Genomic DNA, 12579 nt, shown 5'->3' on the forward strand with positions numbered 1-12579 from the left:
TGAACATAAACTTTAACAAAGAAATTCTCAAAAATGCAAACTTACCTTTAATTGTAACTTGCTAAACCTTCATCAAACTTCTCAAAATTAGTATCAATATCTTCCTTGTGATGTGTAGACAAAGTTTAATGAAGAACACTAAGAGGTTGGAGTTGAAAATGGAGAGTTAAGAAAGCTTGCATGAAAAATGGCTATGGAGTTTCCTTCACTCTTCAATTCGGCAATTTGAATGCAAATGAGGAAGATGACTTATTCAGCTGCATTTTAAGTGTACACATGTCCCACTATGTATTTAATTAATCCCTTAGTGGTCCACTTAGTCACTTAATCATATAATAAAGTAATTATTTATTTATTCCACATTTAACCCATAATTTCCACTATTTATTTTAGGTACCACCAATTTATTTTTCATTTTATTTTCTAAGTGTAATACTATTTATTTTTAATGGACATTTAGGTCAAAAGACACTTGGGATATCAAATGACCATAATGCCCTGTTCGGGTGGCATTCTGATTTTCAGTATTCTGGGTTTTGTCTGTTTTCGATTTCTCACTTTTCTTTGTACTAATTATTTAATTTTTCTTTGATATTTCTAATGATATTTATTCTTCAACAAGGATCTATTTATGTCCCAAAAATGTTTTCCGGGGTTCCATGATCTAGGAGCGATCCAACGGTCCACGCAGTGACTTCCAGTCTGATCACCCATCGTTAGGTTTCCTGGCTCGTTTAACTTGATCACATTTCTTTGCAATCATTTTTCCTTTGTTTTTCTTGTACTTTCTTTTCTTTTATTTCATTATTTTATGTCTCCTCACTCTCATTGAAGTGTGGTTCTAGGCATCCTAATGTCCAGGACAACAACAGTCCTTTGGAGCGGCGAGCGCACTACCGAACTTAGGGGTGTTACAATTCTCCCCCCCTTAAATAAATTTCGTCCACGAAATTTTACCCAGTAATCATCTTACAATAGTCATACGTTTATTTTCTCCTTTCTATATGATCGTAAGACTTTTAACAATCTAATACAATGTTTACTTTGTTTGGATAACACCAATCTCCTCTTACTATTATGTTGTCTAATATTTGACTCACGTTCCTTCTTGAATGACCCTTGAGGTCATATTAGAATCATTCATCGAGCATTGGTCCTCGACCATTCTAGTCCATAGTCTTCCTCACATTGAATATTTCTTTGTTACATATGAATCAACTGTTCAAGTCTCTACTTCCATAACTCTTTTTATCTGTCAATGTTCTATAACTTACTTCCTTTTGTACTGAACTATAACCTTTCGATATTTTAACTTTTGAGTTTTAGATCCCTAAGTAGGATTTTCAAACTTATTTCTAACAATTAAATTCTGTCCTGGCATAACTATGCCAAAACAGATGCCGTTGGCAACTATTCTCATCTAGGTGTACTATCGGGTAGTACGTAGCTCTACACAATAATCTCAAGTCAGTACTGTAATCTGCAGCTTACAGTATAAACATCAAGAACATTGCATAGTTACTACGATACATCCCAATAGATCAAACTTTGTTATCTTTTATTCTTTTTGAATTCACGATATTGAATCTTATTCTGATTACAATATCCATTAGCAATTTCTAACAGTAACCTCCTTGCCCTCATCTAGAGCAATTCCATTACTGCATCTTACTTTTACGTCCTCTTGCCTTACATTAAGTAGGCTCGCCAATTAGCTTATAATTTTATGGTGTGTCAGCAAATACTTTTCGCCGATAAACTCTTCCAAAACTAATTTCACTTGTTATCACAATCCTTATCCTAAAGGACTAGTCACTAATGCATCAAAATTTATTTCCCTGACCTCCTGTACAATAATACAAGGAGATTTCCTCCCGTTAGTGCATATTTATAATGTAATGTCTTGTATGTATCAAACATTTGAGCGATTGCGATTCTGACAAAAGATTTCAAATTCACGATTGAAATTCACTTTAAAACCATTGCTCGATACCACTAAAACATGTCACACCCTACCCCTGTAAGGCATAACATGATCCGTAGTATACCTAATGAATTACCAACTCAGTCTCATCGATAATCCATTAAATACACTACAAGGGATTTTAAAAACTTTTCTTACTTCTTTTACAGTGGTGAGCACTATTTACAGGTGTGAAAGACTTTGGTGAACTGAAGTGAAACAACTAACTCATTTGATTTATTTGGAATATCTGTAAAAATTTTGGCAAGGTGCCATTTGTATTTTGGACAAAACAGTTCTTCAGAAAACCTGTAAAAAGCACTTCAATATATTTTCAAATCTCAACTCCAACATTTTTATCAACACAACACATTTCTCAAGTCAAATCCAGTGATTTTCAAAGACTAAGATACAAAGATATAACACAATTTTTACAAGCCAAATAACTCATAATTATTTTACAACTTTCTTGTACAACTTAAATTTACAATGCTCAAAACCAAGAACAAAATATACATACGGTGAATATACATTCTGATACAAAATGCCACATATGGTATACTCACTATACCCAAAATCTCTCATTGGCGGTACTAGCGACCTAGTCTGCGCCCTGTCTATCTCTCTACTGCGGCGACAATAAAAGCTATCATTTGAGACAATGTCTCGATGGTGCACAACATTAACCAAATACAATTTTAAATCACAATTCATAAATCATATCATTAGTGGATACTTAAAACCATAGTTGATTTCAAGACAATGAATGTCATAAGGAATTTAAACTCCAATTCACAAATTATCAAAATTCATAATAACACAATTTAGTCAAATAGCTTAAGAATACCGTATTGCCAATTCATACACAATTTGATCAAATTACTGAATAACACAGTTTTTCCAATCAATGACACAATTTGATCAAATAACTGAATAATACCGTTTTGCAAATCAATAACACAATTCGATCAAATAACTGAAGAATACAGTGTTGCCAATCAATATCACAATTTAAGTCATGACACAATTTTTCCATATATGCCGTGTTGTACACCACGACAAGACATACTCACCCCAATAATCGAAATCAATGAGGAGGAAGCTAGTTGAATAATGAGTACTCATCCATACTCACCTCGGTGGGAAGTCAAAGAGGGAGGAACATAATCATACTCACCCGGTGATAAGTCAAAGAGGGAGGAATAATCACACTCACCCCATTAATGGAGGAGGAACATAATATCCGTGTCATGCCAATTGTGAGTCAAAACAATTCCAAACATTTTATTCAAATGATCGTAAGAATCCAATAAATTTTCAAAGTTATAATTTTATTCACAAAATGGCAACACAATTCGTAATTCACTTCAATTTCCACAAAAACCATTTCTGATTGCTTTTCAATCAATAAGTATCCATCAATATCATTCAAACAATTTTTCACAGTTTCAAACCATTCACAATGTTTTTCAATCAATAAGTGTCCACCAAACACATTTCCACAATTTAAAACAATAATGTACAAATAGTCAATATTTATTTCAATTGAAAAATTCAAAAGAAATATTAGTTGTGCACAAACCTCGATATTTGTCTCTGGTCTGACTCAGTATTTCTTTCCCTTTTCTTTGAGTCCTTGTTAGCGAAACACAATTTGAAGTGTTTGATTACCAAATTAAATTGTCTCTATCGATGGTGTTTGGTAAATAATGCCTTTGAACTCAATTATTCACTTAATCACCTAATATACCGGCCCTCGTTGCGTTTTAGGTAAATTAGGTTTTAGTGTCGTTAATATGTCACATTCGATAGGGTTTTAGGTTTGGTACGTTTTACCAAAGTCATTTCCTTGTTTAGTGCATTTTAATGCAAATTCTTTGGATTCAGGGACACTGGTTTGACCTAATGGGACGATCTAGTTCCCTCGGTTTTGGTCTCGGTCGAAACTACAAACTTGTAGATCTAGGTCTTATTGCACGCGTTGCAAAATTTAATGTCAATCAGAGTTAAGTATACCAAGTTATGGTCATTATACTATTGCTGGTCAAATGGTAGCAATTTAGGTCAATTTTAGGTCTAATTGGTCATTTCTTGTTCGGCCAGTTTATGGACCCGAACTTGTGCAAGTTGTTTGACTTGGTTATGGTCATTTTGGGCTTTGGTGTCTTCATAAGACTTGTAGTTATGGGTCTTAACTATTCTTGGTCAAAATTTCAGGTCAATTGGACCTGGTTTGAGTGAGTTATGGCCTAAATACTCACTGCTGCCCAAATGGTCAGTTTTAGGTCTCAAGTGTACCTAATCCGAATTGGTCATTTTCACATCACCTTGCAAGCAGAATTTTGGTATGGTTTCTCAATGAAAGTTGGCACATTTTGTGCCTAGTTTCACCTCAAATTGGTCTCATACCAATTGAGGTTACACATTCAAGGTTATAGGCTAAAATGTACACTGCCCTCAATATGCATTTCACACCCCACTTCAAACACACATATACCTTGCAATTTGGTTCACTTCCCTACCAATCTGTTTTGGTACATTAACCACAGTATAATCTACTTTACATTAACATTATTTTGGGCAGATTACCATTACCCTCAACACACCAAATATAATTCACATTTACAATATCTCAATACCATTACATACACACCTAAACACCACTAATTCTCACATACACTTTACACAATAATTTCATACACATATCCTTCATTCCTTAATGCCACAATTCTGCCAACACTCCCATGAATATACACATTTATTCAAGTGTCCCCAAGGCTGCCGAAATTTGTCCTTCAACATCAAAGTGCCCTACAATTTACCAATTCCCATCCAAGTGCATAAATCACCACATAAACATGAAATAATTCACTAGGTTACTAATTCATCATGATCAACACCATTTCTCATCAATTATATGCACAAATATCTCATCAAAAACGTGACTCATGGCTGTCCAAAATGAAAACAACAATAACCCTTCAAACTCAAAATTTTCTTTCACCAAACTAACACCCATAACATGAACATAAACTTTAACAAAGAAATTCTCAAAAATGCAAACTTACCTTTAATTGTAACTTGCTAAACCTTCATCAAACTTCTCAAAATTAGTATCAATATCTTCCTTGTGATGTGTAGACAAAGTTTAATGAAGAACACTAAGAGGTTGGAGTTGAAAATGGAGAGTTAAGAAAGCTTGCATGAAAAATGGCTATGGAGTTTCCTTCACTCTTCAATTCGGCAATTTGAATGCAAATGAGGAAGATGACTTATTCAGCTGCATTTTAAGTGTACACATGTCCCACTATGTATTTAATTAATCCCCTTAGTGGTCCACTTAGTCACTTAATCATATAATAAAGTAATTATTTATTTATTCCACATTTAACCCATAATTTCCACTATTTATTTTAGGTACCACCAATTTATTTTTCATTTTATTTTCTAAGTGTAATACTATTTATTTTTAATGGACATTTAGGTCAAAAGACACTTGGGATGTCAAATGACCATAATGCCCCTGTTAGGTGGCATTCTGATTTTCAGTATTCAGAGTTTTGTCTGCTTTTTGATTTCTCACTTTTCTTTGTACTAATTATTTAATTTTTCTTTGATATTTCTAATGATATTTATTCTTCAACAAGGATCTATTTATGTCCCAAAAATGTTTTCCAGGGTTCCCATGATCTAGGGCGATCAACGGTCCACGTAGTGACTTCAGTCTGATCACCCATCGTTAGGTTTCCATTTCGTTTAACTTGATCACATTTCTTTGCAATCATTTTTCCTTTGTTTTTCTTGTACTTTCTTTTCTTTTATTTCATTATTTTATGTCTCCTCACTCTCATTGAAGTGTGGTTCTAGGCATCCTAGCTGTCAGGACAACAGTCCTTTGGAGCGGCCGAGCGCACTCTAGAACTTAGGGGTGTTACATGAAAATTAAATATCTGGAATGATTATGATAGAATACAAAGAAACTCAAGATCATGAAGAAAATAATTAACAAAATGCATGAAGAAGTAAATATCATAAAACGTAATTAGCCCTCGACTAAACATTAAGTTGGTAATTATTGATTCTTATGAACACAATGGCTAAGAAATTATGATTTTTATTTGCATATTATATTTTCTTGTATTATTGGCACCACTAAGCTTTATGCTTAGCGCGTCGCTTTTGCAACGCGTAGGTACTGAAGATTTGGACAGAGGGCTCGATGAACCACAGTTGAGTAAGGCCATTCCACGATTCTGCATAGTTACGTGTCACCTCACCGTCTATGGTGCATTGGTAGGACACTAGGTGTCATTTTGGTATTTTGTAATTGATTTTATTTTCTCATGTGTAAATGAACTTATGAAATGTAATTTGATGTTCATGTAAATAATGAGAATTGTGTTTGTAAATGGAAAAGTGAATGTGTATCATAATTTATATATGATTATCACATGTGATGAATGATTGAGAAATGAATGGTTGAAAAATGTTGAGATTTTGATAAATGGAATTGAGATGATTGAATATGAATATAGAAAGTGTTTTCACGAGTTCCCAAGAAGCAGTTTTCTCCATTTTTAGCGTGTATTCTGCGGATTTTCTTTAAAAATTTTGGAACCTCAAATAAATAAAAATTTCGATAAATGGCTTAAAATTAATTATATTTCACAATTTATATTCAAAATTATGATAAAAATTAATTAAGATAAAATAGAGTGCTCAGAAGCTGAGTGGCATTGCTTGCTCGGCTGCTGTAGTCGGGTAAGGGGTGTCACATTTATTGTGTATCAGCGCGGTTTAGGCGTTTACGGACCTAGATAGACTGCATATCATGCATTGCATTCATAAAGTCGAGGTGACACTATTGCGATCTGTATTTCCTGTTTATTTTAGGTTAGGGTATGGAATAAGAGAGTAAAGAGACAATGAGATAGCGAATGGAAATAAGAAGGAGACTATATTTAAGATGAAAAGGATGAGTCTGAAGCTGTTTGAAGATAGGATTGAGACTAAGGAGAAAGTGAAGTATGATAACACGAAAGGTGGAGAAGTAAGGAGGTAGCAGTTCGTATTTGCTTATGTCAAGTAAATTTCGAGGCGAAATTTAAATTAGAGGAAGAATTGTAACACCCTCAGTAGCAACTCCGTACATTCTCTTATTCGGTGGCCGGTGTCGATGCAGGGACTAGAACGTCAGGAAAAATATTTAAACTAAAGTCGGAACCATAATTAACTCAAATATTAATAAGAAAAATTTAGTAAAAATTTTAGAAATAAAATACAACCAAGTTAAATGGTAGGTGCCCAGCGATGGGTAACGAGAGGAAGTTGCGGTTCTGCTTGAGGAGCCCTAGACAGGGAAAAAATTATAAAATAATTTTGAGACTCAGAGAAGTCATTAAGGTTCCTATGGCATTAGAATGCCAAGAAAATATTTAGAAAAATTTTCAATCGATGCAGACAATTTCGACCCGTTAAGCCAAGCGGAAGGCATTTTGGTCATTTCGCCTTGAGGTGATTTTTGGCGACTTGTCCAGTTGAGTAAATAATTAATATGACATAAAATATGAAGAAACATTACTAAAAATTAAATTGAAATTGAGTAGTGATGAAAAGAAAAGAAAAGAAAAATGAGAAAAAAGGGTTTATTTATGACATAAGGTGATGTCATTAAAAGCCACCACCAATTACTATTGAACAACCAATTAATTAACCAATAAAAGAGACCAAAAATGGACCAAAGGAATTAAAAATGCAGCAGCCATCTCCTTCCCCAAAACCAGCCAAAACGTAGAGAGAGAGAAGAGAGGGTTTCCACCATAGCCATTCTTTGCAAGCTTTCATTCTCATGCTTCCTCACCATATTTCCTCAAGACCCCAACACTAAAATGAATCCTTGGACCTAGAGGAAGTGTTTGGCAGCCAAGAGAGTACAAGAAAAGTGAAGTTTGAGCTTGGGAAAAATCTGCCTACAAGAGGTTAGTGCACCTATCTATTTAAAGCTCTTTATTTCTATGCTAAGGGACTTAAAATAAGTAAGGAATTATAACTAAAATGAAAAAAATTATGTGTATGCATGCCATGCATTTTGGCAGCCCTATTGAAGGAATAGAAATGGAGTGTTTGATGGACTTAGAGTGAACTAGAGCTTAGGTTTAAAGTGTATACATATATATATATAGAGAATGAAAGAGTAAATTAGGGAAATTGTGAAAACTTTGAAATTTAGCTAGGGTTTAGGAATGAAAATTTGACTTGGCTTATGAAATGGTTAAAGAACATTCTAATGGTCAATTAGTGACCATTTGAGGTATTTTGACCATAAATTGGACTGAAAAATGGCATGGCAAAGTGGAATGGTAGGCTGCCTAAAGACAGTAGCATGGTGGCTGAGATTTCAGTCCAATTGGACTGCCATAACTTTGGCTGTGTAGGTTCAATTGGTGTTTGACCAATTGGACATGAAACTAGGCTTATAATGGCACATTTTTGCTGAAGAAACCATGCCCAAAAGACCAAAGCAAGAGGACCAAAAGTTGGCCCCAATCCGGATACCCTGCAAACAGCCCCTGCAGAATGACCAAATGAACAGTAACTGTTCATTTGGCCATAACTCACTGTAGAATGGTCAAATTGACCTGAAATTTTTACAGTAACAAGATATGATATAGACAAACAACTTTCATGAAGAACATCACCCCAAATTATGCCATTAACCCATTCAAATTATTGGGCAAAGTTGAGTTATCAAACCTGCAACTCTGCAGATTTTCATTTGAGCAGTAATGTTTGGAGGACTATAACTCTCTCTAGAAAACTCGGATTTAGGCGATTCTTGAACCGATGGAAACCTAAGGTATGGTAGAACATTTCATAAGAAGAAAGTTAGACCAAATTATGAACTTAACTTGATCAAATTACTGACCAAAGTTGGACCAAAAATCTGCGGACCAAAATCTCGGCATAAGCGATTGCGTGAGCATGTAAACTTATTTTGGCCATAACTTGAGTTACAAAACTCCAAATGAAGTGATTCAAAAAAATAAATTCAACTAGACAAATTCAGGAACAACTTTCATGTTTACCATTTCCTCAAATTCCCACTGCAACAATGCTTAATGGAATAGTAAAGTTAAGTTTCAAAAACTGAAAATTTTGTTTCCCTTGGTTAATGCTTAGAAATGGTATTAATGCTTAATGCCAACAAGTTTTAAATGAAAAATGTGGTATGTTTGAAGTGCCAAAGTCAGTGTACATATTCTCTATGCAAAAGTCAACTTTCTTGTTGACCAATGAAATGAATAGTGACACCAAAAGTTAAAATTCAAAGATTGAAGAATTTTAATGTATCAAATGCCCTAGTATACCTAACAAGATTGGTTTGGATAGTTTGGCATCCCAATAGGGTATTATTTTAGCAGTACTGCGAAAGGCTTTATGCCTGTATTCATGGCTTTATGCACGTATTCATGGCTTTTATGCGGTATTCATGGCTTTATGCCGATCATGTGATATCATGGCTTTTTAGCCATCGGCATCACGTGGTTGGCGTTCTGCGTCCCATGGTATAACCGAGCACGCGATGTCGATGCCAACGACCGTTATCGATCCGATCCGGTATAGGTTACTTGGGCAACCAAATGAATGAAAAAGTATAACTGTAATTGAACTGATTGTTAAAGAAAATATGAAAATTAAATATCTGGAATGATTATGATAGAATACAAAGAAACTCAAGATCATGAAGAAAATAATTAACAAAATGCATGAAGAAGTAAATATCATAAGCGTAATTAGCCCTCGACTAAACATTAAGTTGGTAATTATTCAGTTCTTATGAACACAATGGCTAAGAAATTATGATTTTTATTTGCATATTATATTTTCTTGTATTATTGGCACCACTAAGCTTTATGCTTAGTATACATGCTTGATTAAAAGTTGAAAAGGTACCGGCCGTAATATCAGATGTCTCAAACTCCTTCTCTACGCATATTCGTAGACTCACATTGGAGCACTTCTTGCTCTGGCCGAGTCACTATGCTGCTGGTACTGTTGGTTACCTCTACCCGCTTGCCTCCTACCTGCGCTAGAGTGGTTGTGAACCTCTAGTGGCGAGATTAGATGACCCTTCGAGCGATGGTAGGAGAGTGGTCCCAACTCTGTAATCTTGGTGCGATTTTGGGAGAGGTGCCACCTCCACAGATTATAGCAGGCTCTATGGCGCGTAGCACCCACCATGAGTTCTTCACAGTTTCACATTAGCGGGAGGGTGGAATACGGTACTCTAACTAAATGGGAGGTTTACATCTGAATATCTTCCCCTGCAGCTACTTACCACCTGCTTTGTGTCCCCATGGTTCTTCCACTCTTTCAGTGGACCATGGAACTCTATTCTCTGACTTTCCCTCTTTTCTGTCTTCTCGTTTCACTTTTTTTCGGGGGCCGCTTGATTCAATTCTTTCTAATTCTAGTGCTTGAGAAAATAAGCTCAAGAGATTGTTATGTTTTAATTTGACACTTGTAATCGTCTTTTGAGCCAAGCCTTCGGTTTCAAACCTCTTACATCTCTCCCTACTAGCATAAGTAGACTTCTTGCATAATGGCTCAAATGGAAAATTCCTTTCATATTCAGCCAGCCAGTCTACTCTCTGTTTCCAGACTTGGGAACTCTTAAACACGGTCCTGCTTGTCAGGACATATTTTTGTCACGAACTCCCATTAGAAAATCATTCCATGTTGCTGTTTAGGCTCTACGGAACTATGGAAAATGGTTTCCACCCGGTCATATACATCCCCCTATAATGAGGAACACTTAATATTCAATCCCGAGCTCCTCGCGCAATGTAGCTTCTTGAATATCCTATCCATTCTCTTTAACCAACTGCTCTGCCTTTAGAGGATCTATTGTCCTTGAACTCGGTAGCCCCCATATTTCCTTCGACGTCATGCGCTGAAGTGAAGGCGTAGTTGTACCTCTAGTATGCGTAGTGGGACTTGAGTGGGCATGTTACCAGCCATTTGTTTGGAACAGTAAGCCATTTGCTGGCCAGCGGCGAGGCTGCGATGCGAGGAGTTGGTCTTTAATCCACTGATATGTGTAAATTGGAGCATCCCCTTGTACCTCGGCCTCTATAGATTGATAAGCGAATGATCACCCTCTTCCATAGTCAATTAGAGGATCATAGACCTCTTGAACAATTAACACGGGAGATTTCTATTTGGTGGTGTACATTTATAATATAGCAATCTTACATATGTATCAAACAATGACATTGAGTAGTTGTACTATGAAGAGAAAGAATATTCAATTTACGGTGAAAAATTTAAAAACTAGCTCGATACCACTTAGAAAGCATCTCACACCTACCCCTACATAAGGCACTTAGCACGATCTTGTAGTATACCTAATGAATTACCAAACTTACTTCACTTGATAATCCATTAAATACCTCACAGGATTTTAAATAACCACCTATTACTTCTTTTTGATGGCCAGGCACTATTTACACGTGTTTAAAAAATTTTTGGTAGTGAAACAACTAACACATTTGAAGAATTAATAATTTACGTGGGAATTTTTGGCGAGTGCCAAGTTGTATTTTGAATAAAATAGTTCTTCAAAAACTTGTAAAAAAAAAACACTTCCTATATTTTGTTCAATCCCCAAACTCCAATATTCAATCAACACAATAAGTTTCTCAACAATTGTCAACTCAAATCCATAAAAATTTTCCAGTGTTTTCAAAAGCTGAGATAAAAGAATATATCACAATATTTACAAACCAAAATAATTTACAAATTTAGTTTACAACTTTAATGTACAATTTTAATTTACAACTGCTCAAAACCAAGAACAATATATACATATAGTGAACATACATTACAATACAAAATGCAAAGTATGGTATATTCAATATACCCGATGAACTCTCAATGAAGCACTAGCAGCCTAGTCTGCTGCTCTGTCAGTCAGTCTACCTGCGACAGCAATAAAAAGCTATCGCTGAGCCAATATCTCAGTGGTGCACAACATTAACAAAATGCAACTTTAAATCACAAATCATAAGTCATATAAATAGTGGATACTTAAAACCATAGTTAAATTCAAAAATAGTGAATGTTATAAAGAATTTAAACTCTATTTTACAATATCACAATAAAAATTAATAAATCACACACACAACTTAATCATGTTCCAAAGTCCAATTCATCACTAGAGCCGATGGCTAATGAGGAATAACATAGCTAGCTAGCAATAATATGAGTACTCATTCTATTCGTCCTCAACAGGCACACAACTCAACACTTGACGGAGAGGAATTTAAAGTCAATTCATCCCCTTCAGACAAATTATGAAAATTCGATGTCTACACATGATAAATTTGTGGTTTCAAGGCATTTACAATGTTTTCAAGCAGTAAGTATCCATCAAAATATCATTAAAGATAATTTTCCACAATTTAAAGCTCAATAATAAACAATTTGTCATAAAATTCATTTGATTAATTCAAAAGAAATGTTGTTATACACAAACCTCTGATAAATGTCCTCACCAAACTACATTTCGATGTTTTCTTCCTTCACGAGTCTTTGCTATTTAAGAACACACAGTT

Source organism: Hevea brasiliensis, chromosome 3, assembly GCF_030052815.1.
Source record: "Hevea brasiliensis isolate MT/VB/25A 57/8 chromosome 3, ASM3005281v1, whole genome shotgun sequence".
NCBI lineage: Eukaryota > Viridiplantae > Streptophyta > Magnoliopsida > Malpighiales > Euphorbiaceae > Hevea > Hevea brasiliensis.